General features: G+C 44.7%; 1 pseudogene; it reads left to right on the forward strand.

Moving 5' to 3' along the window:
* Nucleotides 1-6597: 6597 nt before the first annotated feature.
* LOC135268864 (dual specificity protein phosphatase 5-like) lies at nucleotides 6598-9690 on the forward strand (annotated as a pseudogene).
* The last annotated feature ends 1903 nt before the right edge of the window (nucleotides 9691-11593 follow it).

Raw genomic sequence — 11593 nt, forward strand, 5'->3', positions numbered from 1 at the left:
TAGAAATTATGGCTTAGGAGTCATGTGGTTGGAGGCTGCAAGATTCTGATTGTCCCCAAATTGCTCCTGAGGATGACATCACAATTGTAAAACCGAAGACCAGTGCTTGAGATGTTTTGCAGACCCTACACTGGACGGATCAACTGACACCACCCAGATTGATAAACTGGCTTATCTGGTCTTGTGGCCCCCACCCAGGAACAGACTCAGCACAAGAGAACAGCTTTGACTCCCTAAGATTTCATCTCTGACCTGACCAATCAGCACTCCCTGCTCACTGGCCCCCTACTCACAAAATTATCTTTAAAAACTCTAATCCTGGCTGGGCGCAGTGGCTCACACCTATAATCTTAGCACTTTGGGAGGCCAAGGTGGATGGATTGCTTGAGCTCACAAGTTCAAGATAAGCCTGGGCAACGAGGAGAAAACCTGTCTCTATCAAAAATACAAAAATTAGCTAGGCATGGTGGTGCATGCCTATAGCTACTCGGGAGGATGAGGTGGGAAGATGGTTTAACCCCAGGAGGCAGAGGTTGCAGTGAGCCAAGATTGTGCCACTGCACTCCAGCCTGGGTGATAAAATCAGACCTTGTCTCAAAAGAGAGAAAGAGAGAAAGGAAGGAAGGAAGGAAGGATTTAAAAATTTAAAAAGATATTAAAACTCTGATCTCCAAATTTTCAGACTTTGTCTAAAAAGAAAGAAAGAAAGAATTTAAAAATTTAAAGAGACATTAAAACTCTGATCTCCAAATTTTTAGGTAGACTGATTTGAGGAATAATAAAACTCCCAGTCTTCCGTACAGCCAGCCCTGGGTGAATTACTCCTCCTCTATTGCAATTGCCTTGTCTTGATAAATCAGCTCTGCCTAAGCAGCAAGCAAGGCGAACCCATTGGGTGATTACAAGAGGGGAAAATGGCTTCCCTTTACTTTGCTCTGTTCTTTGTCTGGCCTACAAATGAAGTTGACATACAACAGATCAACAAAAGAAAAGGTATACAAATTTATTACATACAAAAGGGCATCCCACGAAAGAAAAGTGAATACATGATAACCCAGGGTGATCTAGAACTTTATATGCCCTCTTCTTAGAGGAGAGGTGAAAGGGAATGTAGACAGTTTAAAAGAGGAGATGAATGGCCCCTCAGAACAACAGGTGATAGTCTGGGTGGGATAGAGAGAAGACAGATCTCTAGTCTCTCCTCCTGATATGGAGTTAATCTTCATGACTGTCGACTTCCTTTTGGAGGATTCTTTTTTTTTTTTTTTTGAGATGGAGTCTTGCTCTGTCACCCAGGCTGGAGTGCAATGGCACAATCTCAGCTCACTGCAAACTCCGCCTCCTGGGTTCAAGAAATTCTCCTGTCTCAGCCTCCCGAGTAGCTGGGATTACAGACGTGTGTCACCACACCCAGCTAATTCTGTATTTTTAGTAGAGATGGGGTTTCACATACTGGCCAGGCTGGTGTTGAAGTCCTGATCTCAGGTGAGCCACCGTGCCCGGCCTTTTTTTTTCTTTTTGAGATGGAGTTTTGCTCTTGCTGCCCAGGCTGGAGTGCAATGGCACCATCTCGGCTCACCGCAACTTCCACCCCCCAGGTTCAAGTGATTCTCCTGCCTCAGCCTCCTGAATAGCTGGGATTACAGGTGTGCCACCACACCTGGCTAATTTTTTTTGTATTTTTAGTAGAGACAGAGTTTCTCCAGGTTGGTCAGGCTGGTCTTGAACTCCAGACCTCAAGTGATCCGCCCACCTTGGCCCCACAAAGTGCTGGGATTACAGGCATGAGCCACCATGCCTGGCCTGGAGGATCCATCTTTAGTCAAATAAGGTGAAATTCAGAGAAAGCCTCAGTCTGAATTTGCTGTTCCAGAAGTGCCCTCGGTTTAAAGTAATCAGCATCCCAAAACGTCGTGTTTTGAGATGGCATTTCCTGCTCTCAGGTAATAAAAATTGTCTCTGAGCAGCCCTTTTCCTGATACAGATACTTCTACTAGGACAGACTTCCTTTATAGATGGAAATTTCTTTTACAAAAGGACAGCCTTTTAGAGCTACTCCTGTCTGCAGTTTCTCAGAATAACCAGCCTGAAATATGCCAAGGAAGTATATTTTGGGGCAGGATATTCTGGTCTCCTACAGTTGTATTTTGAGGTGGGGTATCCTAAGCCCCAACACCTCAACTGCTAACCAGATACCTAAAATGTAATATAGCCATACAATGAAATGTTATTTCATAATAAAAAGGAATTAAATATTGATACATGCTACAATGTGGCTATATATTGAAAACATTACGCTAAGTAGAAGCCAGTCACAAAAGACCACACATTGTATAATTCCATTCATATGAAATGTCAAGGTTAGGCAAATCTATACAGACAGAAAGTAGATTAGTGAGTTCTTAGGATTGAAGGAGTAGGAGAGTGAGGAGTAGACTGCTAATAGATATGGGGTTCTTTTTGAGGAATCCGATGTTCTAAACTTACATTTTGATGATGGTTGTACAACTCTGTGAACATAATAAAAGCATTGAAATGTGCACTTTAAATGGATGAGTTTTTATGGTACATGAATTATATCTTTATAAAAATGTTTTCAAAAATCAATTAGTGGCCGGGCACGGTGCTCACTCCTGTAATCTCAGCACTTTGGGAGGCCGAGGCAGGTGGATCACCTGAGGTCAGGATTTTGAGACCAGCCTGGCCTACATGGTGAAACCCCATCTCTACTAAAAATACAAAACATGAGCTGGGTGTGGTGGCACGCACCTATAATCCCAGCTAGGTGAGGAGGCTGAGGCAGGAGAACCCAGGAAGCAGAGGTTGCAGTGAGCTGAAATCACACCACTGCATCCCAGCCTGGGCGACAGAGCAAGACTCTGTCTCAAAACAAACAAACACCTCAATTGGTATATATGTGTGGATCATTCTCTGGACTCTGTTTTGTTCCATTGATGTATATGTTCATCCTTTTGCCAATACTACTTTACCCTGATTATCTATCTTTGTAGTAAGACTTTAAACCGGGTATTATGAGTCCTCCAACTTTGTTCTTTTTTTTTTTTAAGCTTACTTCAGCCTCTAACTCTTGGGCTCAAGCAATTCTCCCACTTCAGCCTCTCTAGTAGCTAGGGCCACAGGTGTGCACTGCCACACCCAGATAATTTTTCTTTTTTTTTGAGATGGAATCTTACTCTGTCACACTGGAGTGCAGTGGTGCGATCTCAGCTCACTGCAACCTCGGCCTCCTGGGTTCAAGCAATTCTCCTACCTCAGCCTCCTGAGTAGCTGGTACTACAGGCGTGTGCCACCAGGCCCGGCTAATTTTTTGTATTTTTAATAGAGACAGGGTTTCAGTGTGTTGGCCAGGATGGTCTTGATCTCCTGACTTCCTGATCCGCCTGCCTCGGCCTCCCAAAGTCCTGGGATTACAAACGTGAGCCACCGAGCCCGGCCTAGCCTTGTTCTTTTTCAAAATTGTTTGACCATTCTAGTTCCTTTTCTTTTCCATATAATTCTTAGAATAAGCTTGTTGATTTCTACCAAAATATTGCTAGAACTTTAAAATGGATTGCACTGAATGTACAGATCAATTTAAGGAAAATTGACACCTTAATAATATTGAGTCTTCTTATCCATGAACATGATATATTTTGTCATCTCCTTTGATTTCTTTCATCAGGGTTTTGTAGTTTTCAGTGTAAACATGTTGCACATATTTCGTTAGATTTACACCTATTTCATGTTTTTTGATGTTATCATAAAGGATACTTTTTTTTTAAACAAAGTTTCTCTCTGTCACCCACGCTGCAGTGCAGTGACACTGAGACAGCCAGGTAGGAAGGGGTCCCCAGAGAACTTCACCCAGACCATGCACTGGGAGTAATGCAGATTGATGTGGAGCCACAGAAGTTCCTGCTGTTTCCAATGGGGAGGAGCCTGGCCCCTCCTCTTCCTGGATGGAACCTGAAATTCAATCTGTGAGGCGGGAGGCATGTACTAGCAGGACTCTCACTTTGCTGAGAGTCCCTGTCTCCCTTTTTTTTTCCTTTTTGCCCAATAAATCCCGTTTTTCTCACTCTTTAAATTGTCTGCAAGCCTAAATTTTTGTGGCCATGTGAGAAGGACCCCATCTTTAGCTGAACGAAGGAAAAGTCCAGCAACAGCACCATCAGAGCTCACTGAAGCCTCAGCCTCCCTGGGCGCAAGTGGTCCTCCCAGCTAAGCCTCCAAGTAGCTAGAACTACAGGCATGCACCACCACGCCCAGATATTTTTTGTATTTTTTTTCTGTAGAGAGTTTTGCCATGTTGCCCAGCTGGTCTTGAATTCCTAGGCTCAAGCTATCCACCCACCTCAGCCTCCCAAAGTGCCAGGATTACAGGCATCAGCCACTGCAACTGGTGATGGTTCTTTACATCTCAATGGTACCGCATGTTACAATGGCTTTTTACATTTCTTTTTTCTTTTTGAGACGGACTCTCATTCTGTTGCCCAGGCTGGAGTGCAGTGACTTGACCTCGGCTCACTGCAAACTCCACCTCCCGGATTCAAACAATTCTCCTGCCTCAGCCTCCCGAGTAACTAGGACTACAGGCTCATGCTACCACACCCAGCTAATTTTCTTGTATTTTTAGTAGAGATGGGGTTTCACCACGTTGGCCAGGTTGGTCTTGATCTCCTGACCTCGTGATCCACCTGCCTCAGCCTCCTACAGTGCTGAGATTACAGGTGTGAGCCACTGCGCCCGGCTGGATTTTTACATTTCAAGTTCCAATGTTCATTGTTAGTGTACAGAATTAAAATTGATTTTTATATCGACCACATATCCTGTGACCTTGCTAATTGCTTATTACTTATAGTGGGACATTTTTGTAGGTTCTTTGAGATTTCCTGCATAGATGATGCATATAGTACATTGTCTGTGAGTATAGTTTTATTTCTTCTTTTTCTTTTCTTTTTTTGAGACAGAGTTTCGCTCTTGTTACCCAGGCTGGAGTGCAATGGCGCGATCTCGGCTCACCGCAACCTCCGCCTCCTGGGTTCAAGCAATTCTCCTGCCTTAGCCTCCTGAGTAGCTGGGACTACAGGCATGCGCCACCATGCCCAGCTAATTTTTGTATTTTTAGTAGAGACAGGGTTTCACCATGTTGACCAGGATGGTCTTGATCTCTTGACCTCGTGATCCACCCACCTCGGCCTCCCAAAGTGCTGAGATTATAGGCGTGAGCCACTGCGCCCGGCCCTCTTCCTTTTCAATCTATATGCTTTTTTATAATCTTATTGTAATGTTCCATTACAATGTTGAATAGAAGTGATGAGAACAGGTATCCTTGCCTTGTTCTCTTTCTCAGTGAAAAAAGCACTCAGTCTCTTACCATTAAATGTGATGTTAGATGTGGGTATTTTGTTGATATCAATTATCAGGTTGAGGATATTCCCTTCTGTTCCTAGTCTACTGACAGTTTTTATCATGAATGATGTTGGACTTTCTTTTCAAATGCCTTTCTTGTGTGTGCGTTTTTTGAAATTATCATATGGTTTTGTAACAGCCCAATAGGTTCTTCTTGCCCATTGCCCAGAAAAGCCAATGCACTGAGAACAGCAGGTTTTGCAGCAAAGAACGTGTTTAATAATTGCAAGGCCAGCCAAGCAAGAAGATGAGACAATTCTCAAATCCGCCTCCCAGAGAATTTAGAGGCTAGGGTTTTAAGGATAGTTTGGCAGGCAGGGAGCTAGGGAATAGGAAATACTCACTGGTTCGGTCAGGGATGAAATCACAGGGGTATCAAAACTGTCTCTGTGCCTCAGTCAGTTCCTGGGTGGGGGTCATAGGTCTGGGTGGCATCACATGTTTCACCAGAATGCAATGCCTGAAAAATACTTCAAATACCAATCTTAGGTTTTACAACAGTGATGTTACCTATAGGGGCAACTAGAGAAATTATAAATCTTGTGACCACTGGCTATACAATTTCTGAGCAGTAAGCAAGTTAGAAAACAATGGCTAATTATTATTGAACTCTGCGTAGGTCTTCCCAGAATTTGGGACCCACCTATAATTCTAATCTTATGGCCTTTCATAAATTTTAAAAAGGCAATGTTAGTCCTCAAACAAAGAGAGGGTAATTTTGGAAGTGGCTGCTATCATCCTTGCTTTGAGGTTACATTATTAACTAAATTCCTCCCAGGAATTCCTACCCAAGAATTTACAAGGGTGGTTACCTTGTGAGTTTACAAGCAAGATGGAGCCAGCTATATTAGATTTCTCTGTGTCATAATTTTTGCAAAAGCAGTTTCAGTTTTCTTAATTAGACTCTAGATATGATAAAATGCATTGATTGGTTTTCCATTTTTTTTTAATCCCAAACTCTAGCTTGGAAGCCTTTCAAGCTGGAACCGTCTCTGCATTCCTTGTGTGATCATGATATTGCTATGGTCTGAACATGTACCTCCAAAATTCATGTTGAAACCTATCCCCATTGTGGCAGCATTAGGAGATGAGGTGCTTGGAAAAATAATTGAGTCAAGAGAACTCCGTTCTCAAAAGTGGGATTACTGCTTTTCTAAATTGAGGGGCTCCTAGGTCACTTCCACCATGAGAGGACGCAGTGATAAAGTGCCCATCTATGGAGCAGTGAGTGAGCTCTTACCAAACTCCAAAACTGCTAGTAATTTAGTCTTGGACTTCCCAGCTTCTAGAAGTGTGAGAAATAAATTATTCATAAATTATCCCGGCTATGGTGTAACCACCCCATAGGTTTACCTTGCCCGCTGCCTAGACAGAGCCACTTTATCAAGACAGGGGAATTGCAATAGAGAAAGACTAATTCGCTCAGAGCCAGTTGTGTGGGAGACCAGAGTTTTATTATTACTCAAATCAGTCTCTCTGAGCATTTCAGCATTCGGGGAGCAGAGTTTTTAAGGATAACTTGGTGGGAGGGGGGAAAGCCAGGAGTGCTGATTGGTCTGAGATGAAATCATAGCGAGTGGAAGCTGTCTTCTTGCACTGAGTCAGTTACTGGGGGCAGTGGGGAGGCGGTCACAAGATCAGATGAGCCAGTTCATTGATCTGAGTGGGGCCAGCTGATCCATCAAGTGCAAGGTCTGCAAAACATCTCAAGCACTGATCTTAGGAGCAGTTCAGGAAGGGTCAGAATCTTGCAGCCTCCAACTGCATGACTCTTAAACCATAATTTCCAATCTTGTGGCTAATGTTACTTCTACAAAGGCAATCTAGTCCCCAGGCAAGAAGGAGGTCTGGTTTTGGAAAAGGCTGTCACCATCTTTGTTTAAACTACAAACTAAGTTTCTCCCAAAGTTAGTTCAGCCTATGTCCAGGAACGAACAAGGACAGCTTGGAGGTTAGAAGCAAGATGGAGTCAGTTAGGTTAGATCTCTTTCACTGTCTCAGTCATAATTTTGCAAAGGCTGTTTTGGTTTCAATGGTATTTTGATGTAGCAGCAGGAACAAACTAAGACAGTGGTCTTAGTTTGTTATTGGTCTCAACTTCCAGGCTCAAGCAATCCTCCCACCTGGTTCTCCCAATGTGTTAGGACTACAGGCATCAGTCACCATGGGACCTATCGTTCTTATATATTGCTAAATTCACTTTCTGATATGAAGGATATTGGTTAATGAAAGATATGTTGTTCTATAGTGTTTCTCTCCAACCCACCTTGTAATGTCTTAGACTGGCTTTAGTATCAGGGTAATTCAAATATAAATTAAAATGAGTTGGGAAGTATCCTCCTCTTTTATGTTCTAGGAGAGTTGGTGTAGGATTGAGATTATTTCTTCCTTAAATATGTGAACCAGGGCTTCTGTTGGTGGGGTGGGAGTGGGGGGCCCCGCTGGGTTGCAGCATGAGGGTCACATGCCCGACAGATGCCAGCTGGCTAGATGCCTGGCAAGGAGGTGACAGTGACCATTCCACAAGATCGACAGTGGGAGAGCCGGCCAGGCACGGTGGCTCACACCTATAATCTCAGCACTTTGGGAGGCCAAGGCGGGCGGATCACCTGAGGTCATGAGTTTGAGACCAGCCTGGCCAACATGGTGAAACCCCATTTCTATTAAAACTACAAAAATTAGCTGGGCATGGGATGGGGGGTGCCTATAGTACCAACTGCTCGGGAGACTGAGGCAGAAGAATCACTTAAACCCGGGAGGTAGAGATTGGAGTGAGCTGAGATTGCGCTACTGCACTCCAGCCTGGGCGATGGAGCAAGACTTGGTCTCAAAAAAAAAATTGGGAGAGCCGGTCCACCGTGGTGGCTCATGCCTATGATCCCAGCACTTTGGGAAGCCAAGGAGGGAGGAAGGATAGCTTGGGCCCAGGAGTTTGAAACCAACCTGGGCAACAGAGAAAGATCCTGTCTCTACAAAAAACAGGAAATTTAGTCAGGTGTGGTAGAGTGTGCTTGTGGGCCCAGCTACTCAGGAGGTTGAGATGGGGACATCGCTTGAGCTCAGGGGTTCAAGGCTGCAGGAAGCCATGATCGGGCAATGCACTCCACCCTGGGCGACAGAGCAAGACACTGTCTCAAAAAAAAAAAAAAAAAAAAAATGAAAGAAAAGAGAGCAAGCCCTCATCAGCTAGTCTGGAAAACCAGTGCTACACATCAGCTACAGGCCAGCTTATAACCAGGGTGGCCCAGTTGAAATTTTCCCTCCCTCTACTTTGGCAGGGTCAACCATGCATCTCAGAGAGAGTTCCTCCCCAGCCTGCACATCACAGGTCTCCGGACAGACTTCCCAGGCCCAAAGGACCCATCTTCACTATAAATGGATCCCCTTGGAAGACAACCACATGGCTGACACTAACTCCCACTTTCAGGAATAGACAGGCTGGCCGAGGTGGCTCACGCCTATAATCCCAGCATTTTGGGAGGCTGAGGCAAGTGGATCACTTGAGGTCAGGAGTTCAAGACCAGCCTGGCCACATGATGAAACCTCGTCTCTACGAAAATATAAAAATTAGCTGGCTGTGGTGGTGAGCACCTGTAATCCCAGCTACTCGGGAGCCTGAGGCAGGTGGATCACTTGAGGTCAGGAGTTTGAGACCAGCCTGGCCACATGGTGAAATCTCGTCTCTACAAAAATATAAAAATTAGCTGGTTATGGTGGTGAGCGCCTGTAATCCCAGCTTCTTGGGAGGCTGAGGCATGAGAATTACTTGAACCTGGGAAGCAGAGGTTGCATCTGAGATGGTGCCACTGCATTCCAGCCTGGGCAACAAGAGTGCAACTCTGTCTCAAAAAAAAAAAAAAAGAAGCAATAGACTTCATTGACTATGTCAAGGAAAAAGGAGACAAGGTTCTGGTCCACTATGAGGCTGGAATCTCCCGTTCATCCACCAGCAAGGCTTACCCCATGAAGATCAGACAGTTCTACCTGAAGGAGACCTTCGATTACATCAGAGGAGGAGCATGATCTGGTCCAACTTTGGCTTTATGGGCCAGCTCCTACAGAAGGAATCTGAGAATCCACCCTCCTCACCCAGCCCCAGCCTCCTTCCTACCAAGTGAGGCAACAGGCTCTTCATTGATAGGCCATTTGCAGATACTGAGCCGGGACCTGCAGGATGCCTACTGCACATTCCCTTCCCCGGTGCTGGCCCTGGTGCCCACCCACCGGATGGTCTCAGAGGTCAGCAGTATCCCTGTGGCCAGGGCCACGTTCTGCTAAAACTGGGATGGAGGGACAAGCCCGGCCCCAAAAAGCAGCTGTGATTTTTGTTTCTAAGGCTCATGGACATTTCATCCCTGTGCAATACTGAAGACCTCACTCTGTCACACTGCCCCAGTAAGATAGAGAGCACTCATCGGGCTTGCAAATGAACTTCAGGCTGACTTTGAGGTAGGTCCTCAAAACACCAAAGGAAGACCAAGCCATCATGGGAGCACAGCATGTGCTAACTGCTGTGCATCCAGACCCCCTGCTCTCTTGGGACTGCCCAGTCCTTGCACCTCAAAGTTTGCCTTTTCATTTCAAGCATAAGGCAATAAATACCATGAAGCAGTCTAGGAGAAAGAAGTTGCTGGACCAGTAGAAAAGGCAGTTTGGAAGCCAGTTTCTTTGGAAGGAAGCACAATTTCCACCTTCTTTTCTGAACTTTGGCAGTCTCATTGTCTGTCTCTGTTGCTTCAGGGCATAAGCTGATCACTATGTAGCCAGGAAAGTTCAAATCAATGCATATATTGTAGGAACATGATATATGCACTGATTTGAAACCTGACGTGTTTTTAAGATTCCCTCTTGGATCCAATGGAGGCAGTTGGTTGAAATAGCAAGATGTTGGCTTTCTTGTGTTTCTTTTTCACTTTGGGTTCTTCACTGACCTTGGAGTTTGATATGATTCTTATTCATACTTGAACATGCCTCGTTACAGCTCTTCTCTTCTCGTTACACCTTTTCTCAAATGAAGCAACTATTTATTTGAGAAAACTGTTTTTCTGATGATAAACAAACAAACAAAAAATCATACCTTTCAGGTGGCAGCAGTGGGTGCCAGGAGGAAGGGGGTACCTGCTGTGTATTCTGGTCAGTGGTGTTGAACACGGTGGTTTTCTCAGCTTCCTGTCATATATGCTTGGTCTCTTACGACAGTTGTTTTCCTCCCTGACTCTGAGGGTTGTCCCCAAGCTACCGATTTCTGGAATTTGTAGATTTTGCAATGTGGTACTACTTTTTTTTTTTTTTTTGTCTGTGGGTTATTTCTCCAGGGGAAAAGGCAATAATTTTCTAAAACCCATATGACTGTGAAGAAAAGAAGTATGTAACTAGTTGTTCTTTTTTTTTTTATTGTGCAAAAAAATAGTAAAAGGAAATAAATAAATATCTGAACCAATTTAGCAGTGAATCTGTCTAGGCCTTCAGTTTATTTTGTTAGAATCTTTTTTTTTTTTTTTCGAGACAGAGTTTCGCTCTTGTTGCCCAGGCTGGAGTGCAATGGCGCGATCTCGGCTCACCGCAACCTCCGCCTCCTGGGTTCAGGCAATTCTCCTGCCTCAGCCTCCTGAGTAGCTGGGATTACAGGCACGTGCCACCATGCCCAGCTAATTTTTTTGTATTTTTAGTAGAGACGGGGTTTCACCATGTTGACCAGGATGGTCTCGATCTCTTGACCTCGTGATCCACCCGCCTCGGCCTCCCAAAGTGCTGGGATTACAGGCATAAGCCACTGCGCCTGGCCTTTGTTAGAATTTTTAAAACTAAAAATCCAATTGCTGACTGGGCACAGTAGCTTATGCCTATAATACAAGCACTTTGGGAGGCTGAGGCGGGTGGATCACTGGAACCCAGTAGTTCAAGACCAACCTGGGCAACATGGGGAAACTCCATCTCTACAAAAATACAAAAATTAGCCAGGCGTGGTGGCACACACCTGTAGTCCCAGCTACTCAGGAGGCTGAGGTGGGAGGATCATCTGGGCCCAAGGAGGTTGAGACTGCGGTGAGCCACTACACTTCAGCCTGGGTGACAGAGTGAGACCTCCATCTCAAAAACAAAAAATCCAATTGTTTCACAGATACTAGACAATTCGGGTTATCTATTTCTTCTTAAATGAGCTTGGCAGTTTGTGTCCTTT

The sequence above is a fragment of the Aotus nancymaae genome, unplaced genomic scaffold (genome assembly GCF_030222135.1).
Source record: "Aotus nancymaae isolate 86718 unplaced genomic scaffold, 86718_ANA_hifiasm-v0.15.2.pri h1tg000046l, whole genome shotgun sequence".
Taxonomy (NCBI): Eukaryota; Metazoa; Chordata; class Mammalia; order Primates; family Aotidae; genus Aotus; species Aotus nancymaae.